Consider the following 20,564-nt stretch of genomic DNA (forward strand, 5'->3'; position numbering starts at 1 on the left):
AGCCCCTCTGTCTCTCCCTCCTTCCCCTGATCCAGTCTGGCAACTTCGATCTATTCCTGAGAGGTGTGTGTGTGTGCATGTGTGTGTGTGGGGGGGGGATGGCAGTGGGTAGAGGAAGGAAAGGAGATATGATAGGAGACAATGCTTCTACTTGATTTCATATTTTTCCATATCTTTTTCATTTCATATTTGGACCTTGACTATGGAAACCCCCAAACCAAGAATTTGACTTTTTTTTTCTGGTATTGTCATGGTAACTCTCCCTGGTGGCAAATAATGCCTTCTCTAGCTGTCTAAATTGGTGGGAAGAGGGTTGTTACAGCGTAACAAGAAATACAATGGGGCCCAATAGAATATTACTCAGCCATAAAAAAGAATGAAATAATACCATTTGCGGCAACATGGATCAACCTAGAGATTATCATACTAAGTGAAGTAAGTCAGACAGAGAAAGACAAATATCATATGTTATTGCTTATAGGTGGGATCAAAAAAAATGATACAAATGAATTTATTTACAAACAGAAACAGATTCATAGACATAGAAAACAAACTTATGGTTACCAAAGGGGAAAGGGGGTGGGGGAGGGATAAATTAGGAGGTTGGAATTAACATATACACACTACTATATATAAAATACATAAACAACAAGGACCTACTGAATAGCACAGGGAGCTATACTCAACATCTTGTAATAATCTATAAGGGAAAAGAATCTGAAAAAGAATATGTATATAACTGAATCACTGTGCTGTATACCTGAAACTAACGTGACATTGTAAATCAACTATAAGTCAATTAAAAAAAAAGTTTAAAAGAAAAAGAAAAAAAAATACAGAGGGGGAAGGGAAATCAGATCAGTTCATATACCAAAATATTATCCCATCATTTATTTAGTGAGTTATTTCCACAATCTCCTTTATTTATTTTTTATTTTTTTATTTTTTTGTGGTAGGCGGGCCTCTCACTGTTGTGGCCTCTCCCGTTGTGGAGCACAGGCTCTGGACGCGCAGGCCCAGCGGCCATGGCCCACAGGCCCAGCTGCTCCGCGGCATGTGGGATCCTCCCGGACAGGGGCACAAACCATTGTCCCCTGCATCGGCAGGCGGACTCTCAACCACTGCGCCACCAGGGAAGTCCCTTTATTTTTTTACATCTGTGGAATATACAGGATTCCTACATATTCTTATATATATATATATATTTTTTTTTTCTATCTCTGGTAATAAAGTTTGTTCACAAATGCGAGTTGATAGGTGTGTCCCATGAATGGAATAACCAGTGAAGGGGTATGGATGTGGATGGCTTTTGGTAAAGCCAGCGGCTTCCTCAGGCTGCCAACAGCAGTGTGCTTCATACTATATTCCTGCAATTTAGTCTCGCGGCTCTTTGCTCCAGAGAGCAAATTCTGTCTCAGCCACAGGAGGGCCCCTGCTCCCCTGAACTGCCTGTCAGACAGATTGGGAATTCAGAGGTAAAATGAAGAGTGGATTCAGGAACAGAATAAAAATCTTTTTTTTTTTTTTGTATTGGGGTGAATGGAACATTTGGCAATCATCCGAACATTTCCTCAAATTGGTGATGCCTCTGGGTGGCATATGCAAAGTATTAGTTTGACTACACTTTGGACAAAATTCCCTGGCCTTGGCCCATCAATGCAAACATACAAAATATCCTGACAAGCTCCCTGCTCCACCCCAATTCACAATCCCACACGGCTGAGGGGGTCACAGGGCATGTTTGGACACTGGCATGAAGGTGCCCTGCTCCATTCTGGACTTGCCAGTGGCGTGTCTGTGAGGCTGTGACCGTCACAGTGCACGCAGGGCAGGGGGCTCCTTTGAAACCACTGGCTCTGGGGCACCTTATAGGAACTCTTATGGGAATGAATGTTACCCTACATGGGGCCAGCTTTCTGCAGCCGTTTATTACAGAGCAGCTGGCCAAACTGTGATCTCACTGTGGCTGCAAATCCACTTAAAATATTAACAGTGATGATAAAGATGAATAATTCCTGTACCTCCAGGGCATATATGAGTTTGCTTATCTCTCCTGTCAGCCCTGAAATGTTGCTGTTCAGCTGCCCGGGAGATGATCTGGTTTTCGTGGTCCTGCAAATAAACAATAAGGTCAGTAGCTCCCAGGTTCTGCAGCTTTTGATGGGTCTGTTTTCTGCAGAAGTTGTTACTGTTCTCTGCAGAATAACAGGCACTGAGCGTTTCTGAGCTAAGCTGGGAGAGAGGGGTTGAGTGAGGTGGGGTGGTGGTGAGGGTGGGAAAGAGGTGGGCAGAATAGAAGGTTAGCTGGGGTTCTCCCTCTCTCCAAGCCTCAGCGAAGCTGGGATGCGGCACAACTGTCCCGGCTGCTGGTACCCATGGCCTTAATCATCTCCAGGGTGGGATGATGCTGCTGAGGCCAAGGGAGAGAATTGCTCCAGCAAGGGGGCCCTCCAACCCAGCTCTTCTAGGAATTGTACAGTCTGGCCACGGCTGCTTCTTACGCTTGCCTGGGCCGGCTTCACTGCTCTCCTTTCTACAGGGGCTGTGAGGGGAACCAGCTTCCCCATTAACTTGGGGCTTGCGTTTTATTGATTGTAAACCCTCGGGATCCCAGTTCTGGGGCCATCTGTGACCTGTCGTGCTGTAATAGCTTGGTTTTCCCCGTGTTCAGCTCCCTCCCCGAGTACTTAGTGTTAAATCATAGGGGGAGGAAGTGTGAGCAGAGGAAAAACAGCACTATTACATGACCCCCGATGAGACCGCTGTGATAGAATTAAAAGCTGCTGCCCTAGGACATTCTAACAGATGACATTGTGAGGTTGCCAAGGTAACCCACCAGGATACAGTTCCAGCATCTTTGGGATTGATGCTGGGTAGGCGAGGTCAGTCAGAGGTGAGGCCCAGCTGCTCAGGGTGTGTCCCCTGGCTGGCCAGTCCATGGCAGTCAAGTGGAAAATCAAGGCTGACCTTTACACAACACGAATGAACCCAACCTTGTCTCCTCATTGGCTATTCCAGGTGGAAGAGAATCAGAATACTCCAGGTAATTGTTCAATGTAGGTTACGCAGAGCCGAAAAAGGTCCGGATATGAATGACTCACCCATTCATTCCATATATGTTGATCAAACACCTACTATGTACCAGATAGGAAGCTGGCCAGAATATGGTGTCAGAATATCTAGGTGGAAGGTCGGGAGTTCTAGAAAACCTAAGAGAATGCAGGTCCAAGCAGGGAAAAAAGACATTTAAGACATTTACACATCATTACTACTCAGGAAAAGGTTGAGTGGAAGAAAATAAAAACAATCAGAATAACTTATTAACCCCAAGGACCTGGTGTTAAAAAAAAAATGGGCAAAAATTGTATAGAGCGCAAATTATCTGCTTAAAAGAAGGCAACCTCCTCCTCCAAACACACCAAGTTATGCTGCATTCCCCCCCTTTCCCTTTATCTTCTTTTAAATACTCCGTGTTTACTTTTGAACTACTGGTTAATACCTATAAATGTTACTTTCTTTCTCTCAGGTAAGGATGGGAAAGATTTCAGATGGGCCCTAGCTTGGGATCACTCAAGGCCTTGGGCATATAAATAACAAAGATCCCTCCTTTTGGCCTCATAGGTGGGTGTTCAAAACCATCACTGGGCCCCCCCCCCCCGCCCCCCCCCCCCACTTGTCTCCACATAATACTGTTTGCATCTGGACTTGGGCTGTCACCTGATCTTGTTATTTTCTCCCAGATGGGAAGCCAAGCAGAGGAGAGAGTGGGGGAGATTGGAGGCGGTGGTGGTGAGTGATACCAGCGAGTGGTGGGGTGGAAAGGGAAAGGGACAAAAAACAAAAACAAAAACAAAATGGTAGTGGGGGGAGGGGGGAGGAACACAGAACTGGGATGGCTAGGAACAAGCAAACAAGGAAGAAAATCTCTGAGAAACTGTGGTTACAGGAATTCCTGCAAACAAAATAGTGCCTCCTTACCCCCTGGGGGCGGTTATTAGTACCGGAAGGACATCATTAAAACACTGCTGGGGCCTACACCAGCCCTCCATCCTGTGGGCTCCAATGCTTAAGGCCCCCTCTTTGGCCAACCAGAAAATGTAGATGATTAGATTATGTCAGTTGTCTTACTGCAGTCCCCTAATAATAATAGTAATGATAATGATAATATCAACAACAAGAGGATAATAGCTCAGTTATAGAGTGCTTTCCTAAACACTTTACTTATAAAACCCACCAGTAAAAAGTGCTACTTAACAGAGAAGGAAATAGGAACAGAGCCGTTAAGATCACACAGAAGGTAGATATGGATGAGGGCCTGAGGCCCACCCTGATGACTTGGCTCTAGGGTTCCCGCTATTAACCCTTACGCTGTGATTGTGCTTTGTTTAAAAAGCTCCAGGAAGAAAGACTTTTACAATGGGCTCACTGCCTCCCATTTTCCCGTCACTAACAAAGCCCTGGCTTGGCTCTTCATTTATAGAATTGTCTCCTTGGCCGGCCTGAAGCTGCAGGCCAAGATGGTTCCCCAGATGTTCTCAAACCTTCTGGGCGCCTGTAGTAGGTGGGCTAGGGTGTGGCATGAGGACTGTGGCATTGTCCCGCTCCTTAAGCACTGTCTCCCAAGCAATAACGTAGAGCCTGGGGATGGCCCCACCTGTGGAATGGGGAGGATGAATGGTCCACTGTTACTGGTCCTCCCCCGCCCACTCCCAGCCATCAGCGCCTTAGAGGCAGTCGCCCTCCAGCACCCAAGCCCAAATTTTGAGGGCTCCGAGTCCCCCACGCGCGCTCCTGACGCACGCAACCTTGGTTACAAGGGGTCGAGAGGGTGGGCGGGGGAGCCACGGACCTCTGAGCCGTGGAGCGGCGAGGGTCACTGGCTGGGGGAAGCCGTGTGCAGCGCGCAGGTTGCCGGCCGCCTGAGGCGGCGGCGCGGGGCGCGGGGCGCGGAGGGGGCGCGGGGCGGGCGAGCTGCTCCCGCGGCGGCTCCCCCGAAGACGCAGCGCAGCATATTTTGCACATGAGTTCAGAGGAAGAGGAAGTGTAGCCGGCGGACGCGCGGCGGCGACGGGGGCGCGTCAGGGCTGGAGCCGGAGCGCGCCGGGCTCAGGGCGCAGCTAGCGGGAGCGCGGCGGCCGCGGGCTCCGCTGAGGGACAGACGCAAGGATCGCAGGAGGGACGGACACACGAGCACGCCGCGCCGCCTGCCCCGTCCCCACCCCCTGGCGCCCACGCCTTCCCCGCGCCGCCTCCTCTGTATGGCACAAACTTTCCTCCCGGGACGGAACACGCTGTCTTCGGGAGCCCGCGCCCGCGCCTTCTCCTCGGCTTAGTCCAGAACGGTAGGTGGGCGCCTGAAGGATTCGGGATGGAGGCGGGCGCAGGCGGGGCGGGAACCCGGCGGGCAGGGGGAGCCTGGCGGGGCGCCTCCCTGCAGGTTGCCGAGGCTGGGCGTGCTTCCCAGGCGCCGGGGCTGCCAGAGGGCCATCCCCGTCCCCTGCACCCCGGCCCGGATTGGATGGGGTCGGGGACAGGATCCATGGGACGCAGCGGTCTTGGGCCAACTTTTTTTTTGGGGAAAAAAAAAATCATCCCTGGCGAGCCATGGGGAGAGGCACCCCAGAGCAGTCTGTTGAGGGTCGTGGGCTCCGCATGCTCCGGGCGCCTAGGAAGGAAGCAGAGGGGAAGCTTCGAGGCTACAGGTGGGTGTAGGACACTGCTGCAGGGGGTCCTCGGCAAAGATCAGGCGGGAGCTGGCCCAGGAATCCAGGTTCAGGAAGGCACGAGGCCGGGGTGGGCTGGGGTGGAGGCGACTCCCGCTGCCCTTCTGCGTGCGCCCCGGGAGGTGCGTTTGTTCCCGGGGCAGCGGTGTTGGACGGGCGGGAGCAGACGTGCCGCGCGTTCAGAGGCAGCGCCGCGGCCAAGGGAGGCTCAGAGCCTCGGGGCGCGGGAAGTCCCCGTCACTGAAAACGGGCATCTCCCCTTCTGTAAAGGGGGTTTCTTCCCTCGTCCTCACCACTTTCCGAGGCCCAAGGGACGCCAGGGTGGACCTGGGTGAGGGCGGGGTGGTGGCGGCGTTTATTTCAGGAAGCCCCGTTGTCAGGCATGCACACCCCCCCTCCTGCGCCAGGGCTCATGCCCTTCACCTAGACTGCCGCTGTCTTTGGCAGCGGGAACCGCGTGGAGGCCAAGGTGCAGTAACCCAGGCGCCCTGCCTCCCTGGTGCTTGCACCTGGCTGCCCTGTGTCGTTGTGGGTGGTCCCCAGGGACGCTGGGTGGTGTCAGTGAGTTTGTTAGGGGGTTTAAGAACAAAAAAGTATTAAAAAAAAAAAAAAAGTCTGGCACCAGTTCCTATGTTTGAGTGACTGCCCTGGTCTCCAGCAACCTGGTTTCCTTCTTGTAATTGGTACAGCTGTTTTCAGATGGTGGGCGCAGTCAGGCGAGGCGTCTTCCAGCCCCTGCCATCGTGTGTCATCTCAGGATAAGTGAGGCCCTGCCAGGAAGGAAGGCAGGCGTAATGTGAGCCACCTCTGGGCCCGTGCGTAGGGCTTGCCCTGCACCCCACGTGTCCCTGGCCACAGGGATTCCTAATTTGTACCTCTGAACAGCTGAATTCCCTACCAAGTTCAAGTGACCCCAGATGTCACCAAACCCCACAGAGGGGTTAAGCAACAAGCTGTTTGGGGCTCTTTGGTGCGTGTGCGTGCTAACCTCAGTGAAATCACTTTAACCTCAGAGGGAGCTCTGCATCCTCTTTTGCCTTAAGTGGGGTTTCTGGCCTGACAGCTGTGAGGACACCCCTCTGGCTGCATTTGTATAGCAAGTCGCCGGGTCGCTTTTTCTTTGTTTGTCTTTTGGCTGCATGGACGTGGGACAAATGGAAGAGAGGTGTTGTACCGTTAGCTAATAGATTTGGTGCAGGAACTGAAAGAGAATTAATTGGGAATACGAGTCAGTGAGTTCTTTTTCTCCCTCTTGAGCAGGAATTTTTGGCCTCCATTCAAATAATTGCTTTGTCTGTAGGGAAACAGGCAGAAAATCTTTGGCATGAGTGATGTGAGTTCCTGTAAAGCTACTTGTGTTCTTCCAGTCTTAACTTTTCAGCAGAATCGAAATTATGTGGGCCCATGGCTTGGTGGGCATGGGTGTCTTGCTAAATTTCTAAGTTGGTGGGCTAGGGAGAGGGCCCTGTGACTCTTTCCCCCACCCACCTCCTTTTAAAAAATATAGAAAAGTTGGGGCTTCCCTGGTGACGCAGTGGTTGAGAGTCCGCCTGCCGATGCAGGGGACGCGGGTTCGTGCCCCGGTCCGGGAAGATCCCACATGCTGCGGAGCGGCTGGGCCCGTGAGCCATGGCCGCTGAACCTGCGCGTCCAGAGCCTGTGCTCCGCAATGGGAGAGGCCACAACAGTGAGAGGCCCGCATACCGCAGAACAAAACAAAACTATATATATATATATATATAAAAGTTGCAAAAACAGTGACCACCCAAATACCCGTATCTAGAGTCTATAATTTTACAATATTGGCTTTATTACACATCCGTCCATCTAGTCATCCCTCTATCCATCCATCAGCAACTTATTGTTTTATGCATTTTAAATTAAATGACAGACATTGGTACAGGTCACCTCTAAACGTTTCAGCACACATTTCATTATTTAGAGTTCAATATATGTTCATGATTTTCTTAAGGTAAAATTTATACATATGGTGAATTTTTACATACATACATATCTCCATATAGTGAAATGCACAGACCTTGAGGGTAACATTTGCATAATGTTTCGACAGACACCTACACCTGTGTAACCCTCATCTCTATCAAGTAATGTCGCCATCACCCCCAGAAAGTTCCTTCATCCCCATTCCCAGTCAGTCCCTGCCCTCACCCTTTGTTTCTCACTCAAAGTTAGTTTAGCCTGGTCCTGAACTTCATGTAAGTGGAATTCCACTTACAGTATTTATTCCACTTTACAGTATTGTGTAAAGCTTCTTTCAGTCAGCATGTTTTTGAGGTTCACCCATGTTTTATGTACCAGTAATCCGGTCTATTTTATTGCTGAGTTATAGTCCGGTATCTGTTTATAATGCAGTTTGTTTATGTATTCCCCTGTTGATGGACACATGAGTTATTTCCAGGTTTGGGGGGTATTGTGAATGGAGCTGCTGTGAATATTTGTATACAAGTCTTCCTAGGGACATACGTTGTCATGTCTTGTGGGTAAATGGAGTGGGATTGCTGGGTCATAAAAGAGATGTATGTGAACCTTATGAGAGGCTGCCCGACCTTCTCCCAACATGGTTGTACCATGTTACACTCCCGCCAGCGAAGAATACAAATGTGAGATTCCAGATACAACAACTCATCTTCCTAGCCCAAAGTCAAGAGCGTGGTAGACCAGTGTTCTTCTGGGGCCCGAGGGAGCCAGTAATTGGAACATCTGAGACAGTCTGGACCATGCTGTTCATAGCTGGAGGAGCTGAGAGAAATCCCTGACTCTGCCAGTAAATGGGTTTACTCTTAAATTATTGCAGACAGTCAGACAAATATTTTATTTTTAAAGATCTTCAGAGAAGGGAATTCCATAGGGGAACGTCCCCTTGGTTGTGAAAGAAGATCGACTGCTTTCTATATAAAGAAAAATAAACCCCAAACCCCAAAGAATTCCACTAAACTTCTGCTTCGAAACTCCTGGGGGATTTCTGGCGTAGTGGTCTGGTTGCTGTGAATCTGGTGGAGATTCCCGTTGGATTTCACCGGCTGAGGCAGCTGGCTGTTGAAAGCGGTTGTGTTTGCTTTGTGAGACAGGTCAGATTTGGCTTTTTGAAGGCTGCGAGAACAGCTTTCCTGTTAAAGTGATGTGGCCTGTCAGTGAGAAGCATGGCCTGTCAACACCCCTCTTATTGTCCTGGCTGAGAAAATGGGCCGTTCCCTCTCAGGTCCCCTTGCACCTTCGTCCCCGTCTGTGGGCCTGTAGCCAAACCTGGTCTTGGCTGATATAGGAAGTAGGAACGGAGCTCCCTGCCTATGTGAGACCCAGGATGAAGCTTTGACATCTCGCTGAGGTGTCTCACTGAGGTCAGCTGACAAGTGGTACAGAGTCTTAAGACATTGGCCTATGTTTGGGGACTGTTCCCTTCATCCGCCAGCCTAGTACATTGCCTGCCGCAGGGTAGAGGCACAGAATAATTCTCATGGTGCCCATCTGGGTGACTGCCTGTCTGGACGTTGTCCCAGATGTCAGGACCCCAAGACGTATTTTACTAGAGGCCACTTTACTATAGCCCGTGAAACAGGTTCAAAGTGTTAGGAAAACTTTGCCAACTGTAAACTTCCATTCTAGTAGCACCGTTTTTATTTTATTACAGATTTTACTATTGCTGTTGACAAAATTATCATTATAGCTACCCCTTGCCAGGCGCCCATTCTTTGCCAGCCACAGTTAGGCTCGTCACGTGCGTGCTCTGAATCTAATCCTCGTGAGAGGCAAATACTATTATTATCTGCACTTTGGCCTTGAGGAAACTGAAGCTTAGGGAGTTAGGGAACTTGCCCCAAGTTCACATTTTCATGTTTCCTGGACATTAAGGGAAGAGGCTATGACCTTCTGGTTTCGCAAATGCAGATTCCATCTGCAAGCATAGATTTCCAAATACACGAAGCCGTCGTAGAAGAGAAATGTAAGCTGGATGGGGGATGGAATTTGGAACAAATGACACACTGGAATCACTTTCTTAAGTTTTTTGCCTTTTTCTTTTTGTTTCAGGCTTTCTGAGATTTGGGGCACCTGGAGCCTGGGTAGAGGTGCTAATTTTGGTGACAATTTAAGATATGATTTGTTGTGATGATTGTAATTTTATCGTAGGGAAAGGAAGACGTGGCCAGCTGTTTGGTTTGAGCGTCTGTCAGCTCACTTGTGGCTGGGCTGTCCACTACAGTAGCCACTGGCTACATGTGGCTATTTACATTTAAATGTCAATGAATTAAAAGGAAATACAATTTAAAATGCAGTTCCAGTGTCACCGGCCACCTTTCAAGAGCCCTAGAGCCACATGTGGTTATTGGCGAGCGAATTGGACAGAGCAGATGTATTTTCATCCTGGTTGAAAGTTCTGTTTGATGGGGCTACTCTGTACTAAGCATTTCTCTTTTGTCCTTCAGTTTAAGAATTGGCCACACTCTTGGCTAAAGCTTAGGCTGTTTTTCACTGACAAAGAGATAAATTTAGCCAGACATTTCTTTTATGTTTATAAAAAGGTTTGTGTGTGTGTGATCCTTCCTCCCATTCACCTTCAGTTTTTGACATAAATTTGAGTTTCCCTTTTCTCCTGGTCCCCCAAAGGGGCTCTCGTTATTATCGTTGTGTATTTCACCAAGATGCGTCCTCTGAAAAGATCGGTACAGCGGGCAAGCGATGGCCACTGCTTGAGGCCCTGTTAATTTCCTCGCTCTCCAAAGAATTCAGTTCAGCGTTTAAATATGCATTTGTGCGACTTACTCCCTACCTGGGCTGAATTCAGGAAGAAAAAGTGCTCTCAGCGGGGCCAGAACCAAAGAGCTAGAAAATCAGGTCACATTCTATGTGTGATGGCTACCTGCCAAGACTGAGGTGGAGCAGGCATCCTTTGGGGTACCTGGGGGCTTCGTTAGGGGGTTTTCCTGGGTCAGGCCTGCCCCTGTGGTATCGGGAGCAGCGGAGGGGCCGCAGCGTCGTGTCTGATGGTGCAGGATGGTGATGGAGGGACGTCCCCTTTACGGGGTGTCCACACTCAGGCTCGGTTCAAAGGAGAGGGGTGCCAGCCCACGGGGGTCAGTGGGGAACCCAGAGCCCCCAGAGCTGGGAAGTCAACATCAGCTATGTTTGCTCAGCTTGTTTGATGCTCCCCAACTCTCGTGCTACTTCATGAAGCTGTATTGGATGTTTCCACACTTTTTCAACCAGGAAGCCAGCTGCACTTCACTGACAGCGTTCTTTGGCTTTTAAAACGAAACTGTCCCATTGTGTTGTTCCATAGGCAGAGCCCCTGGATGGGCAGCATTTATTCTTTGCAAAGGATTATCAGCTTCCATGTGTGTGTGTGTGTTTGTGTTGTGTGTGTGTGTGTGTTGGAAGTCCCAGATTAGTATTTCACCCCGAGGAAATACTTCTGAGGAACCTTCAAGTTTTATGGAATAACTCCCAAATTACTCAGATTTGGAGAAATTTTTGTAATAGACCTTATCCATTAAAGTCAGATGAGAAGAGGTTAGGTTAATCACAGACTCTGGTTAATGGAACGTGACCATATCGTGTATTACAAGATTTTGGAAATGCAGAGTACAAGAAATCAGACTGTTCATTTAAACACTTCTTTAATTTAGAGAGGTCTTTGGGGATTTTTCCAGTGTCTTGGGACACTTTATAAGCACCCTTTCGGTGTGGTGTAATTATAGCAGGTTAACAGGGATCTTTGTCATGGACAACAAGTAGTACTAGTAATAGTACTAATAATGGTTAACATTTAGACAGCCATTTCTAGGTGCCTGAGCTCTTCTAAGTCCTGTTAAATTAACTTACTTAGTCCTCACCCTGCAAGTGGATTCTGCGGTCATCCCGATTTTATAGTGGAGAACCCTGAGGTTAAGTGGCTCCCTTGACGTCACTCGGCTAGGAAGTAGGGACCCTCGAACTTTAACCAGGCACTCTGGCTCCAGAGCGTCACCAGCCCCTGTGCTGTGCTTTTAAAAAGGCGAACTTGAGAGCAACAGGCAAATACTCCAAAGGCCCTTCCCATCCTTTTCCAGATAATAGGCACCTTTCCTTCTCCGGGAGTCTGTTGACGGAGTAGGTGTTACTGTGCATCTCTTGGGGCAGGGCATTGGGGTAGTTGTTGTTGAGGATGAAGATGTAACTGCCTTCGAGGAGTTTGCTGTCCCATGGGAAGATGGGGCGGTACCCAAAGCTCCAGAGCTCTCTCCCTTGAGCTGTGGACTGGTCCATCCGGCTGCCCACCCCACCTCCCCTTGGTTGGAGTTAACGCATCCAGGACAAACTCCGGTCTGCTCTGGCCCAACTGTTCCTTTCACGGTGTGCCTGTCTTGGGAGGTGGTCGCTGCAGCTTTACAGGTGCTCAGGCCACAAACCTGAGAGGGGTCTCGGATGCCCTCTTTTTCTCATGCCCTGTCTCCAAACCACTAAGAAATCTCACTTCCTACCTTCAAAACGTATCCAGAATTTGACCTCTGCTCACACCTCATCACCACCTGGTCTCCCTGTTCCCAGGGTCAGAGTGATCATGTCTCCCTCGGGGCTCGAAACCCTCTGAGGTCTCCCATCTCACTGGGGACAAAGCCAGCATCCTGACCACGGCCGCCCAGGCTACCCCACCTCCCCGGGCAGGTCCAGGACCTCCCGGCCTGTTTGCACTCGTGGCCACCTGCTCCCTCATCCCAGCGCTCGCCCTGTCACCTTCTGGGGGAGGCCTTCCCTGATCACGCTGTTTTTTTTTAAATTGTGCCCTCCCCTGTACTTGCTAATGCCCCTCTCTGCCTTACTTGTCTTTACATGACATACTTTTTTTTTTTTGCGGTACGCGGGCCTCTCACTGTTGTGGCCTCTCCCGTTGCGGAGCACAGGCTCCGGACGTGCAGGCCCAGTGGCCATGGCTCACGGGCCCAGCCGCTCCGCGGCATGTGGATCCTCCCGGACCGGGGCACGAACCCGCGTCCCCCGCATCGGCAGGCGGACTCTCAACCACTGCGCCACCAGGGAAGCCCTATGTGACATACTTTTAAACTTGAACTTCATTCATTATTCTTATGTGTCTGCTCCTGGAAGTAAGGTCCACGAGGGCGGGGTTGTTCTTGTTTTGTTTTGATCTTTGTCTCTGTTTCACTTCGGTATCCCCAGCACTTGGAACAGTGCTTTGCACCTACTAAGCGCTCAGTGAAGGAGGGCGTGATGGTTAATTTTATGTATCAGATTGGCTACCACGGGGGTACCCAGTTTTTGGTCAAACAGCAGTCTAGGTGTTGCCATGGGGTATTTTTAAAGATGTGATTAACATTTGAATCACCCTCCCTAATATGGGCGGGCCTCATCCAACTAGTCCGAGGACTTAGAAGACTGAGGTCTCCTGAGGAGGAAGGAGTTCTGCCTCCAGATGGGCCTGGGGCTCAGCTCTGCACCATCACGTTTTCCCTGGGCCTTTGGCCTCCTGGCCTGTGCTATAGATTTTGGACTTGCCAGCCTCCAAGTCCAAAGACAAGACCTTTAAAACAAATCTGCCCCAACTTCTCTCTCTGTAGATATCTACATAAGGACACATATACGCACAAGAAACCCAGGAGGAAGAACAGGCTTTTGGGGCAGGGTGTTGAGTTCTCTTTGGGGCATATTCATCTGGAAGTGCTGGGAAAGTTCCAGGTGAAGATGTTGGAACGGGTCCGTGGGTGTGTCTGTTGGAGTTGGAGAGCGGTCAGGCTGGGAGGTGAATCTGACAGCTAACGGGGAGAAGATGCAGTTAAGGAACTTTTTTGAGCCTACGTGCCTCCTTGTATTGGAGGTTCCCAAATTCTGTACTAAGGCACCCCAAGGCACCGCAGCAAGTGGTACTTGCATGTTGGATGCCACCCTCATTACTAGCCCGAGGTAGTTCACAGGATCAACATCAAAGGCTACCACTTCCTTTTGATGATGTCATATCTTTGCAAAGCTGGATTTGGGGTGGTTGCTAAGAAGATCATTGTTGAACAGGAGATGAGGGTGGTGGTGTCCAGTGTGATTCTGAGGTTTGAGAAGTTTCCCGGTGCCAAATGGATGCACACATCCCAGTAGTAAGTAATTACGGTAATTTAAGGATGCAGGAAAAAGTTTTTTTTCAGTTTGTGTAGTCTGTTCTTTCAAAAGGATGCTAAGTTGTTTATACATAATTATCAATTTGTTTGGACCTGACTACTTAATAAATCGAGCTGTGGGTATTGCTTTTAGCCTGGGGGTGCTGTGAACAAACGTATAGGGACACTGGGGGTGCCGTGACCTGAAAAGTGTCAGAGCCTTTGCCCTGTATGGTTCTGGGTATTATATGTAGTGTGTACAGGATAAGGACCAGGGACAGAAAGACGGGGGACAAAGGGACAGGAATGAGGGCTGCACACCAAGAGTTGTATTTCTACAAAAACAGAAGATGTGAGCAAATATAAGCATTTGTTGATTCAGGGTAGTGGGTACAGAGATGTCTCATTTTTTAAATCCTTATCCATATGCTTGCGGTGGTTGGTAGTGAAAGTAATTTGAAGAGAGAGGCAGGAGGAGACTGGAGATAGAAATTTGGGGGTGCACTTGTGTTAGGGACGACAACAGAGAGCCTGGGAAGGGAGGGTATGAGGTCCAGCGAGATTCAGGTGATGCAGGGGTGGAACCAAGGGGGTCAGCAAGACCACGTTCTTCTAGACTGTGGTTCTCAGCCCTAGCTAAGCAGCCTAAGAGAGACCCTGGGCCCCTGCGGCCTGGGTGTTAGGAGATTGGAGAGGGTCAGGAGTGGGAACAGACAGGGTTTGCTCTGAGCGTGTTGATTCTCAATCCTGGATGTCAGTTAGAATCACTTGTGGGGGTGTCTTAAAAATGATGCTTGGGCCCCACCCCAAATGCCTGGGCATCTGGACATCAAAACAGCTGTCCAGGTGATTCCAGTGTGCAGCCAACATTGAGAACCACCGCCATGGCTTTCTCAAGCTTTACTGTGATTCAGACTTTGATGAATCGTGTGTGAAAAGGTGGATTCTGATTAAGTAGGTCCGGGTGGGCTGATCCCAGGAGTGCCATAGCTCCTGGTCTGAGGACCACACTTTGAGTAGCAAGTTCTTCTGAGGGGAGGCTGTTTTATTTAAGGGTGGTTGTGATGGAGGCTAGTGGGAGAGCAGAAAGAAAGGTGGTCTGGATCAGTCTTCACCGAGTGTTTTCCTTTGATAATGTAAATACCCCTCGTAATGCCTTATCTCTTGCTGTGTAACATATTACCCCCAAACTTGGCAACTGAAAATAGTAATGAATGTTTATTATCTCGCAGGGCTTCTGTGAGTTAGAAATCCAGAAGCAGCTGAGCTGGGTGGTTCTGACTCAGGGTCTCTCACGAGATTGTGGTCAAGATGCTGGCTAGGCTGAAGGCTGTTCTGGAGCTGAGGGATGCTCCCACTTGAGTGTTGAGTTCATCGTGGCTGTTGGTTGGAGGCCTCAGTTCCCTGCCCTGGGGGCTTCTCCACAGGGTTAACAGAGTGTTCTTACAATATGGCAGCGGGCTTCCCCCAGGGACATATCCTACTGATTACACAGGTCAGCCCTGCTCAGTAGAGGAGGGGACCACTGGTGAACGGGAGGATTATTGAGGGATATCTTGCAGGCTGTCTGTGATACATCTTGTTGTCTTCAACTAGGAAATGTAATGCATATGCAACACAGAAAACTTGAAAATATAGAAAACCATAAAGAGAATGTCTCTCATCACTCGTGACCCAGAGGAAAGTTCTGTGAATATCTTTATTTAACCTGCCAGTTAAAAAAAAAATGTGGATTTTCATATGCAGATACACACATAGACACTTAAAAAACAGTAGCACCATAATATAACCCCGTTTCATACAGATTGTTCTTTTCCTTGGCATTGAATCAGGAATACTTTACATGGGTCAGTTTTAGTTTTCCTTGGGTTTCTGTCTTAGTTTGTAGGATATCAAGATTTGATGCCATCCGTACAGCTGATTGGATTTTCAAGTTTTCATTTACATTTCTGGGTGGAGAGAGATGTTCTTATCATGTAAAAACTTCTTAATTTGGATCATCAGTTCCTACTTTGGGTGCCTGAATGATGTAATAAACACACTCGAGTCTTTAAATATAGGATTTGAGTGGAGAAATAAAGAATGAGTTTGCCAGCTGATCCAGCATCATTGAGTATAATTGCCCCATCTCTGGTTGCTTGTCATGAGCTGTTGGCAGTTGTTAAAATTAGCTTTACGGTCTGCCTCAGATTAGCAGCAAGTGTGGTAAATGAGGGCTCACTCTTAATGAAACTAATTTGTATTTGAAAATATAACTACATTTATTCCCCATTATTTAAATGTGTGCATGCTAGTTGATAGTAAAAATAAACCTTTAAACTCAGGGATTTTTTTTAAACCCCAGCTGAAAAATAATTGTTTAAGGAGGTGATCTTTTTTTTTTTTTTTTTTTTTTTGCGGTACACGGGCCTCTCACTGTTGTGGCCTCTCCTGTTGCGGAGCACAGGCTCCGGACGCGCCGGCTCAGCGGCCATGACTCACGGGCCCAGCCGCTCCGCGGCATGTGGGATCTTCCCGGACCGGGACACGAACCCGTGTCCCCTGCATCGGCAGGCAGACTCTCAACCACTGCGCCACCAGGGAAGCCCGGAGGTGATCCTTTTTGAAGTGGTTTTCCAGTGTTTTACGTGCATCTGGGGAAGTATTTCAAAACCAGATTAGAACTACTTTAAAATAAAAATTCAAACATTTCAACATTTAAAATGACACAGAACATCGTGCCCCATGGCTGATCAGCTCTTTCTGGAACCAAGTCTATGGGGGTGTGCCCTCTGTTTTATATCACAGCGGTTTTCTCCAAATGCCCTGCACCCCGCCCAGACTTCTAGAACAACCAGCCTCACCGTACCACGTGTATTTCTTCATTGTCTTTCTTCTCCTTCACCTGTGATCTCCTAGAGGGTAGGACCTGGTCTTTCCATTTTTGTATTTCCTAATTGAGGGTGTGACTCAAAAGAGGCCATAATAAATGTTCATTAGATGAATGAATGCACGAACTCGGAACATGAATTCTCTCCCTCATGGAGCTGACAGTTCCTGCATGAAACTGGGCCCACATATACCAAAGACACACCTCCTTCTAGGCTTGATTCAGAAAGAATTGATTTTTCCAGAGTGTCACCAGTTGAGGGATCTTTGCTTCTGGGTCATTTGCAAATGACCTCTCCTTGTAGTGGGTCTCAGAGACCCCCAGTGATGACCTTATTTTCTTCCCTAGTCTGTCTCCAGTCCTACTAATGTTTAGCCAGTTTCTGCTGAAGAGCTGTAAGGATACTTTGGCTCTTTTCCCACTGTCTCACCATAGGAGCGGGGAAAGACCTGTGAAGACCCCTTGGATGGTTTTTCTTGGTGCCTTGATTATAGAGAGACCCATGCACGTGGGTGCAGGGATGTCTTTTGGGAAGATAAAGACGTAAAAAGAAGAAAAAACCCTCCTGTGTGACTGTCGAATAATCAGAGCTGATCCAACCATCACCTCACACATAAAACAAGTAACCTGGTTTCCATAGGTGTCAATGTGAAGTGACTATAGGAATTTGGAAGGGCAGAGCTATGGGGGTTGGATGGACCATACGAAAGTACTGGAAAAATGTCATCACACACAGGTGATTTTTAGCAAGTGTCCTTTACAAAAACAGACAATAACGAAAGGAGAAATAGCCATGAATAGCACTGCTGGTCATGATTCCCTCCCAGTGAGCTGATGCCCCAGGGTGAGCAGGGGTGGCCGAGCTAAATCCGCGGAATCTCAGCGGGTCTCACCTTCCACGGTGCCTCTCGCGGGTCAGCATCTGGCCACCCTGAGTGTGTTATTCATTAACAGGATCCTGTACTTACCGTGTAACCCAGCGATCCCGCCCCGAGGTATTGCCCTAGAGAAATGAAAACTTAGGTCCACGTCAGAACTTCTAACGTGAATGTTTACAGCCACTTTTTTTAGAATCGCCCCAAACTGGAAACTCCCCAGATGTCCTTCCAGCATGAGTGGCTGAAGCAGGCCCCTGACTGCAGGCTTGGCCGAGGAGGCAGCTGGCTGTGGTCATTTGGAGCAAACTTGATGTAGAGGTTACCTGTCGTATGATGAATCACGCCAAAACTTAGAGGCCTAAAGCAGCAACAGCGGTGTGTTTTGCTCAGGGAGGGCCTCTCTTCGGGGCTGCTTGAGCTCCCTCATGGCATGGTGGCTGGGTTCCAAGAGCAGGTGTCCCGAGAGTCAGGCAGTGGATGCTCCCAGTTTCTTAAGGCTCAGGTCCAGAAGCTGGCACTGCATCATCTGACGCTTTCTATAGCAAAGCAGTCACGGAGCCCGGATTCAGGGGAGGTGACATAGGCCCCGCCTCTCGATGGCAGGAGTGTCAAAGGATTTGGGGGCCACATTAAAAAACCATCACACTTACCGTTTACCTTCTGCCCTACCTTGACCCCCGAGACCCTCCCTGAATGTCTGTGCGGGGCACGTACAGCTACGCCAGCCCCATCTGCTGGCATCCGGTGAGGCTGTGCCCTTCACTCCTTCCTCCTCCTCCACCTCTCACTGCCCTCCAAGGCCCATATGCAGCCTCTGCCCCAGCTTCTTGTGGGATTCTAATACAACCAGGGTTTGGGAACCTTGCACTGGAAACAGGGAAGTTTACAAAATGTAGATGTAAGGCACTATTATATCTTAGTTTTCCTTCTTTTTTTTTTTTTTTTTTTTTGCGGTACGCGGGTCTCTCACTGTTGTGGCCTCTCCCGTTGCGGACGCGCAGGCTCAGCGGCCATGGCTCACGGGCCCAGCCGCTCCGTGGCATGTGGGATCTTCCCGGACCGGGACACGAACCCGTGTCCCCTGCATCGGCAGGCGGACTCTCAACCACTGCGCCACCAGGGAAGCCCCAGTTTTCCTTCTTTTCGTAAGCTAGATTTTGTGACTTGTTTGAGCATAGTAGGGACTGTAACAGACATTTTTGGAGTGATGTAAAAGTCTTTCCTATTTTTACAGGGGTGGGGTTGGTGGAAGAATGCAGGAAGGAACTAGGAGGAAAGCAAATGTGCCAGTAGCAAGCAAGGTAGGGCCCTAACACGAACGAGTAAGAGGAACAAATTCACACTAAGCTTTTGGTGACTGGCAACAGCTTCACCATGATTCCCTTCCCAGAGAGAACTGTGCTTTAGAAGCAGTTGCTTAACCAGGGTTGTATGCCCTAAAATTTGAGACCTCAAGGATTCACTGGTATTACAGTTTTGCACCTGGCTGGTACAGTGTCTGATCACATAGATGATTTCCCAGGGTCTCATTGTGTCCTGTGAGACAAGCACAGTGCCCTTTGGAGTGAACATGGAACTCAGGTTTGGGATAGTCTGATTAAAACCTTAAATTCAAAGTTATGAATTGGGAGTTTTTCTAATACTTCCTGACATGCCTCCCTGCAACCCCAAATTTGTCTGAGACTATCTTACTCATCTTGATAATCCTCTCCTCCTTTTTTTATGCTGTGCAGGATCCTGTCCTTGAGAGAAGAAATTAAATCATACTAAAGTGTTAGTGGCTACCAGGAGCTTGGCTTGTTGCCCGTCCCAGGGAGATATTTGTGGTTTCAAAGGCAATGCTGAGGTAGGGTGTTCTCAAAGGAATGACTCTCTAATGCTCGAATTTACCTAATAGGATAGCAAGAATGGGAAGATTTTTGAGGAAGGGTTTTTTTTCTTGGAGGTCCCCAAATGCTCGGTCCTTTGTAGGGAGGAAGACGAGTGAGTGACTGGTAAGCCTTTGGGTTATTTCCAGTTCTGTTCTGGCAGTGATAGTATTTATCTCACTAGGTTACCTGTTCCCCAGTACTTAGGGGCCTCCCTGTCTGCTTCTGCTTTGCCCCAGCGGATGCCAGGCGGTTTGCTTTCTAGCAGTTAAATATGCAGCCTCTGTGCATATCAGCTATTATATCTGCAGAACTGCAGAGTATTTTACAAGTAATCAGTTCATGCAGATTGCACATAAATCATGTCTGCTCTGGCCCTTTGGACACTAATGTTCTCTTATTAAGGCATAAGTAAGGCTTCCTGTTCTCATCCATCCTTCCAGACTTTTTTTAATTACTGCCAATATAGCCTGGTTGTCGCTTCATCAGCCTGTTCCCTCCCTCCCCGGCCTCGTTGCTTTTGTGCGGTTCATCTTGTTGTTTTGGAGCTGGCCAAGTTGCCGTAGGAAGCTGGGTACCTTGTGAATGGATTGAACCAACGGAAATTCTTATCTCAAAAAGGAAGTGGCCACCACGTTTCTGTTTGTGATATTCTTGACCAGTTAATATATTTGTGAAATATGTTCTGATGGCAGCACCGGTGCCCCAGAGAGGAGGGAACTTAGCCAGGCTCAGTCACAAAAGGGAAACTATCTCCCGCTGTAGTCTGGGGAGTGGATAAAAAGTCATTTCATGAATGTCATTCTGCCTAAATAAACAGAGAACATTCATTGTTTTTAATCCCCTGGAAGCTCAGCCCACCCTCGTATGCACATCGTATTAACATTTCTCCGTTTTCTTTCCAAACCGCAGCCACGGATCTTTGCTCCGATACACGTGGATTCTGCTTCCAATTTCTGCGGCCCTGCTCTTAGTGTTCAGCCAGTTTTCATTTTGGTCTCAAATGACTCTGAGTCTGGAAGAACCGCTCTGTTCCTGTGGTTTGGTCTAAAACGGAATAAACAGGGACTTTTTAGACGAGGCCTGTAAAAGTACCACCGTCTACTTTGAGAGGTGTTTTTTGAATGTAA

The 20,564-nt window shown here is 48.7% G+C and overlaps 1 protein-coding gene across 3 annotated transcripts in view; it reads left to right on the forward strand.

Moving 5' to 3' along the window:
* The first annotated feature begins 5,064 nt into the window (after positions 1–5,064).
* The window catches only part of RFTN1 (raftlin, lipid raft linker 1), a 204,511-nt gene continuing 189,011 nt past the window's right edge, over positions 5,065–20,564 (forward strand). Inside the window, exons 1-2 of one of the 3 annotated variants that reach the window (XM_067737397.1) lie at positions 5,255–5,342; positions 19,300–19,412. The gene's annotated coding sequence lies outside the window, so the exon portion shown is untranslated. Of the gene's footprint in view, positions 5,343–5,578; positions 5,703–19,299; positions 19,413–20,564 lie in introns of those variants that run through there. The other 2 variants (XM_067737398.1, XM_067737396.1) reach the window with 2 other exon arrangements.

Source organism: Pseudorca crassidens, chromosome 5 (assembly GCF_039906515.1).
Source record: "Pseudorca crassidens isolate mPseCra1 chromosome 5, mPseCra1.hap1, whole genome shotgun sequence".
NCBI classification, from domain to species: Eukaryota; Metazoa; Chordata; class Mammalia; order Artiodactyla; family Delphinidae; genus Pseudorca; species Pseudorca crassidens.